The sequence below is a fragment of the Chanodichthys erythropterus genome, chromosome 3 (genome assembly GCF_024489055.1).
Source record: "Chanodichthys erythropterus isolate Z2021 chromosome 3, ASM2448905v1, whole genome shotgun sequence".
Lineage (NCBI taxonomy): Eukaryota > Metazoa > Chordata > Actinopteri > Cypriniformes > Xenocyprididae > Chanodichthys > Chanodichthys erythropterus.
Genome location: NC_090223.1, coordinates 16,175,775 through 16,183,640, shown reverse-complemented (window position 1 = coordinate 16,183,640; position 7,866 = coordinate 16,175,775).

Sequence of the window (7,866 nt, the reverse complement as noted above, 5' to 3'; positions counted from 1 at the left end):
AGACCCACATTTCTAAATTTCATTCATGGGGATAACATGGATAATTTTACATGGTGTAGTGTAAGATTTTTGCCCATCTTTTGGAAAATGCTTTAAAAGTAAAATAAACTATCAATTTTGCCAGTATACGACTGCAGAGCTCCACTATTTGACTGACTGAAAGACATCTTTTCACAAGTTTTTTTTTCAGTTGGATCACTATTATAACAATAAATAGCTACTTTTTGTCAAAGTTCAGTATTTTTTGTAATTAAAAAAATCAGTTTTTCAATATTGTTACATTATGATGAGATCCCGCTTAGAAAATGGACAAAATTTATCCTCAAAATCAACATTTTTTTAAAAACCTTTTTTTTTTTTTCAGTACAAACAAATGCTAAACTTTGACAAAAAGTAGCTTTTATTGTTATAATTGTGATTTCATAATATTTAGATATGAATCCAACTGAAAAAAACTTGTGAAAAGATGTCTTTCAGTCATTCAAATAGCACATAGCAAATAGTGGAGCTCTGCAGCCATCTACTGGTAAAATTGATATTTGTTTTCCTTTTAAAACTGCATTTTTACACTAAACCATGTCAAATTATCCATGTTATCTCCATGAATGAAAGTTAGAAATGTGGGTCTTTTATAAAGTGAATTTTACATAAAAAGCTGTTTTTATATAAAAACCTTTTTTTTTTTAAATATTTATTTATTTATATAAATTTAAAAAATATGATAAATCCTCCAAAACCTGCACAAATGTGGAGTAAAAACTTTAATAAACAGAGTAAAATTACATTTGTTTTTTTTTTTTAAATATTATTTTGTTACAAAATTACATTTTGTTGCCGGGGGTCTCTGGAGACCCCAGAGAACCTGAGTGTGACTTTTTTTTTTCTACACTAATATAAAAACAAGATATCACTCCATTTTTTTTTATTTTTTTTTTTTTATTATTATTATTATTTATTTGTAGATCTAGAAAATGTTGACCACTGTACAAAGTTTCAAAGAGATTTTTTATTTTTATTTTAGCAAACGTCGGTTGGGGGTCTAAAAAGACCTATAAGGATTAAATCACTGAAGCTTCATTGTCTTTTTGCTCTTCAGTTATGCTTAGAATTTATTTATATATATATATATATATATATATATATATATATATATATATATATATATATATATATATATATATATTTACAGTACTTCAACATATCTTTTGTGTTCAGCAGAAGAAAGAAACTCATACAGGTTTGGAACTACTTGAGGGAGAGTAAATGATGACAGAATTTTCATTTTTGGGTGAACTGTCCCTTTAAGAGCAACAGTCATTCTGCAGCCTACAGGTCTAGCACTGACACAGAGCATCCAGCAGATGGAGCAGTGAACATCATGAGACACAGGTCTGCAGCGAGAGCTTCATTTACTAACCGTCAGGAGAAAGAATGGAGACTACAGGGAGGAGTGGCTGTGAATGTAGAGCTAGACTGCTGAAGGAAACAGACACAATAAAAATGACATTGATAAATGAAAGCTGGCAAAGCATTAGAATGCCTTTACGCTTCAGTCACAGCCTGTTCGCCAAGAACAGAGTTCTACATTTCAAACAGAGACACGTTTTTTTCAAAAAATGTCAGTTCATGTATTTGGTGTTTGATAAGCAAACCTTCCTAGAGACTCGTATGCAGGGAGAAATTATATTTTAGATGCTGTGGATGAGTGATTTGATAAGATGTGTCGGTGGGACAGAAGTGTCGTCCGGTTCTCTTAACACTGACATGCATTATTTAGTGCAGGATGGAGCCACAGGAAGCACAATCGACCATCAGATGGACTGAGTCGAGTCCCAGGAGAAAAGATAGCCCCGTTCCTCTGTGTCCAGCATTAAATGAGGTCTGTTACCTGTCAGTCTGTCACCTGAGGTCTGAATATTTAATGCGAACGCCGTTTGTTCCAAGCGTTTTTCTGTGCTCATGTACTGCGATGCTGAAGAGGGTTTTAAAAGCAGGTGAAGGACCTGCCTGACCTTTTTGAGTCAAGTGAAAATGAGCCCAGTTTTTTACTGTCCTTGGTCCTAAAAGTGGGCCAAAATGTGATGCATTGTTAAAGATGTGAAGAGTAAAAGCTTCCATATATTATGTCAATGCAGAGAGAAAGATGCAAACTGCAAATACAATTTAATATTTTATTTTGACTCACTAGTAATCAATCCGAGAGCACAAGAACACCCTGCATTATGCCTTTGCGATGTTCAGTAATTAACTAAATCATTTATGTGGTGAAGAATTATCAGGGTTTTTTTGTTGTTGTTGTTGTTGTTGTTGTTGTTTTTTGTTGTTTTTTTTTTACTATAAATATACAGTAAAATGTCCTGGCTTAAATGATATTGGACAACAATTTTATTCAGAAATGTAATTAATGAACATTTTAAAGACATTTCCTGGGAAAATTCAAGATTTTGTATCAAATATAAAATGGAAAGAAGAAAATTGTTTGGCGGAAGGAAGTAGTTCTGCACAAAAGAGGGTTTTAAAGACACTCGGTTGTTATTTCTTATTAATTTACACACTCATGCCGTCGAACTGTTGTATAAATGCAATATCACACTCGTAGCTGTGCGATATGGTTGAATATAAGCACGGCTGTGATTCAGCCGTAGGTATGAGACCTCAGGCCGAATCCTTTCCTTCCGCCACAGATTCAAATCTCAAGTTGACAGTTTGATCAAGCCTCCGTTACTAATTCTAAAACATTACTTTCGAACTAGTAAAGAAGTTGAGTCCCTCCATTGAAAATCATTGTATTTTGTACAGTATTAAAGGGTTAGTTCACCCAAAAATGAAAATAATGTCATTTATTACTCTCCCTCATGCCGTTTCACACCCACAAGACCTTCGTTCATCTTTGGAACACAAATTATACACAAAATATTTTTGATGAAATCCGATTAAACAGTGAGGCCTGCATAGCCAGCAATGACATTTCCTATCAAGATCCATAAAGGTACTAAAAACATATTTAAATCAGTTCATGTGAGTACAGTGGTTCAATATTAATATTACAAAGCGATGAGAATATTTTTGGTGCATCAAAAAAAGGAAATGACGACTTATTTAGTGATGGCCGATTTCACTGCTACAGGAAGCTTTGGAGCATAATGAATCAGTGTATCGAATCATGATTTTGATCGGGTTTCAAACCGCCAAACTGCTGAAATCACATGACTTTGGCACTCCGAACCTCTGATTCAACACGCTGATTCATAACACTCCGAAGCTTCCTGAAGCAGTGTTTTGAAATCGGCCATCACTAAATAAGTCGTTATTTTGTTTTTGGCGCACCAAAAATATTTTTGTCGCTTTATAATATTAATATTGAACCACTGTACTCACATAAACTGATTTAAATATGTTTTTAGTACCTTTATGGATCTTGAGAGTGGAATATAAAATAATATTTATTGAACAATAATATTTAAATTAACAACAATATCCATTATAAATAGCAACAGGAAATAAACACAATTATACAATTCAGTCAAACATACAAAATCAGTGCTCTACAGGATGTAAGTTAAATATGGCCTTAATATTAAATTATTACATTTAACATAGCACATTTCGATTTGCTCTGGAACAAGTAATAGACCAAAGAACAACCAAAGACTGCCTGTTTTATGTACTCATAATGAATTATTTCTCATGTTTAACCACTATAAGGGCCAACGGCAAATCCCTGAAGCACTGGCCAAGATGAAGCTGTTCTCAGCGGGTACTCGAGCACTGAACGGCCGCTGGCGGCCTGGAGATCACATCTCCGAAAATGTCTAAACAAACTGTACAATAGGCACTATGATTAAATATGAGTCACATATTTAATGTCTAAACAACATTCTCACCTAAAAAAAACCCCTACAGTTTGTGGTACAAAAGGTGTGGTATTTGTAAAAAATACGGTGGATTTGCTCAGCCACCATGACAGTCGCTTCAAGTGGAGTGATACAAAAGTTGAAAAGGTAGGAGTGCTGTTATCACTAGAATATCACAGGGCTCTCAGCCAATCAAATTCGAAAACCAGAAAGAACTGTTGTGTGTGCGTGTTTATATATATATATATATATATATATATATATATATATATATATATATATATATATATATATATGCTTATTTGATGAGTAATAATATATAGCATATAAAGAAATAATAAATAATTATTTATTTATTGATATATTATTGTTGTTATGATTAATTTATGATACTTAGCCATGAAATAGCCTTTGCTGCTGATATGCAATAAATATGTATGCACAAAAGTCGCTGAGCTCTGTTGAAAAGGCCTGAGAAAGCAAAAGTAATCAAGAGAGTTTAGTCAAGGGTCAGTTAAAAGACAAGTTTATATAGTCACTCTGTGTATTGATGCAGTAGGGCCTACATAAACTTTCTCATAAATTGCATTATGCTATATTGCTAATGTACCGTGACCTCATAATGTAATTAAAGCAGCGGCGGTATAATGTTATTTAATCATTCTATTTCCTTTCTGATAATCGTCCTGCTGTTGGAGGGTGTTGCGGGCGTGATGCGTGCTCGAGCGTGTGCTTCATTAGCGTTCAGAAGCTGAATGTTAATCAGGTGCAGTGCCGGCATGTTCGAGTCTCCAGGGTAACCGTGCTGCCGCTCGCATGTGCAAACCCGCGCCGGTGTGCGTGTGCGCGCGCTGAACGCAGCATTTGCATGCACTGCAGTCTCCACCCGTGCAGAAGAGCCTGAGTGTGTGTATGTGTGTGTATGTGTGTGTGCACATGAATGCCGACACACTCCCAGTCCATCTGTGTGATTGCTTGGAGCGTGTTTCTGGTGTTTTTCAGAGTGATTTGCGCTTTTTTGTGCGTGTAAGAGAGGTGATTCTTAATGTTTTACTTGTTAAGTATCCCTGTATATTAGTGCATGAGAAGTAGGCTATGTTCCCATGCACTGATTTTCATTAATCCTAATTAATCCAATCTGACTTCAAATCCTTAAAGGTGCAGTAAGCAATTTCTGAGAAATGCTGTTGAAAGTGGATTAGGCCAAACAGCAAAACAAAGTTGTAGCCAGTCAGCAGTAGGGGGCGTGTCCACTCATGGGTGAGGAGATATAGTGAGGAAAATGAAAATTTGAAGGCTGTAGAAAGAAAGATGGCTAAGAGACATTACAAAAGAGAAAAATATGTGCTTTAGGTTAAGTTATGTGCTTTAGGACTTGCATTTAAGGGGTCAAACCATGAAAATCTGACTTTTCCCTCGTTTAAGTGCTATAATCGGGTCTCCGGTGCATCTATCAACACAGAAAACGCTTGGGATGTGGAGCACAAACTTATTTGCATTTAAAGGCACACAACCCCCAAAACAGCTAGTTTTTCTCCCACCCAAAAATATGCAGTTAAAACATGGTATAATAGAAAATCCATGGGGTATTTTGAGCTGAAACTTCACAGACACATTCTGGGGATACCTATTACATTTTGTAAAAAAAAGGGCATAATAGGTCACCTTTAATATAAGAAAAGCTTTCCAGCACAAGAGAGAACTAAGCGGGGAGAGAACTCATCCTCAAGCCATCCTAGGTGTATATGACTTTCTTCTTTCTGATGAACACAATCAGAGTTATATTAATAAATATCCTGATGCATCCGAGCTTTATAATGGCAGTGAACGGGACCATCGAGTATGAAACTCAAGAAAGTATATCCATCCATCATAAACATGTACTCCACACGGCTCCCGGGGGTTAATAGAGGCCTTCTGAAGCAAAGCGATGCATTTGTGTAAGAAAAATGTCCATATTTAACGTTATAAAGTTTCGCCAGACCGCCTTCCATATTCAACTTAGGAAGAAAGCGTAACTGACGTCGTGTTTTTTCATAAGTTCAATATGGAAGGCGTTGAATAAGCATTTTAAACTACAAGAGGCATTACACTTACTTCTTAAGTTGAATACGGAAGGCGGTCTGTCAGAAGTTAGATATTTTACTTCATAGTCTTGTGAAATATGGATATTTTTCTTGCACAAACACATCGCTTCATTTCAGAAGGCCTTTATTAACCCCCAGAGTCGACTATGTTTATGATAGATGGATGTGGATGGAGTTTGGGTTCCTTGCCGCTGTTTCCTTTGGCTTGCTTAGTTGGGGACACTTGACATTTGATATTCAACAGTTTTGATCTGCCTGCATTGACACTATTTTCATTAAGAGCTGTTGTGCAGCCAAAATTATATACCAGTTATCACTGTAAAGCTGGTTTGACACAATCTGCATTGTAAAAAGCGCTATATAAATAAAGGTGACTTGACTTGATGGAGACACTTTCTTGAGCTTCATACTCGTTGGTCCCATTCACTGCCATTATAAAGCTTGGATGTGTCAAGATATTTATCTCATATTATGTTCATCAGAAAGAAGAAAGTCATATACACCAAGGATGGCTTGAGGGTGAGTAAAGCTTGGGATCATTTTCATTTTAAAGTGAACTAAGTCTACACCATCCCTTCATCTAACTCATTCAGGTTGATTTGAGTTGTTTACATGAAGCCTTTTGAGTCTGATTGAGACATAAATCCAAACAGATTATTTGGTTGCATGTAAATGTAGTTGGTGACCAGACACTTTCTGTGCCTTTGGTTCCAGAAGTAAACCTATTTTCCCATCTTTTTCTCCGTAAGCATCTAATTTTCTGGCAATAGGGAAGTCCATACCACAGTTATAACAATACAGACTAATGATATCGTTGGAATCACTTTTTTTTCCAACTGATGATCAATAAAAACATCAACAGCCAATCAGAATCCTTCAGTTACCTTTTTGCTTCTAATATGTTCAGTGATTCATCTCCAATCATTTAATAAAAGTAAGAAGTTTTTAATTTGCTGTGAATTAATTGGATGGGTATTCGGATATTAATCAGTTTTATAAAAATATAAATACACTGACGGTGACTTTAGAAGAAAATATTATCATATAATTTCCTTAGAACTCATGGTTTATACGTTGTGCTATTTATACGCTAAAATCGGTTTGTCTGTGTAGAAAACGAATAGGTTTTTACTTCTGGAACCTGATTGTTGTGCTCTTTCAGCTTCTACTCTAAAGTTTCTGAATCCAGGTTTTTGTTTTAGGGAGTGTCTGTTCCTGTCTGCTGGACGGCATGGTGCTAGCTTGGGCTTGTGTTTTTGTGCGAGTGTGTGTTTGACGCAGTGCCAGTGTTCTTGAGCTGTGTTGCCCAGCTGCAGGGCCGATTGCTGGCATTGGGGAAAAAACAATCAGATAAATAGCATAGGAAGCGAGTGGCGGCTCAAATGCCCCGCCCCTTCCTGCCGGTTCGGCACGGTCCCCTACCGCAAAGGGTCAGGATATTTCCTCCCTTTGTGTGCTCCCAAAATGTCCATCACCAACACACTGGCGTTAGTGCACTCTGAGGTCTGCACCCTCTAAAATGTCACCCTTTATTTTGCCTGGGCGCTCTGCTGTTGCTAAGCATGAGGTCATCGCATGACATCGCATGAAAGCGAAGGTTCTGTTGACATCCAGCCTCAAACACCATAACCTAGACAATCTTGTGACAACCAAAAACTTATAACTATGTATGTTACTTGTTCAAATTAAATGAATATTGACAGAGCTGTAAGACTCATCAGAGGCTCATGGGACCTGGCAGAAACCACAGAGAATAAATACAACAGGCTTTGCTGCTCACAAATGCATCAGCTTCTGCTAGAGGAACATTTACATGCAGCTTTGTTTGTCAGAAAAGCAGAGCACTCGCGAGACAGAAAGGCAGACAGACATGCCGAAAGCCCACCCTGTGTCTCACTGTCTCCACAGCGCTGGAGAGAAAGGAA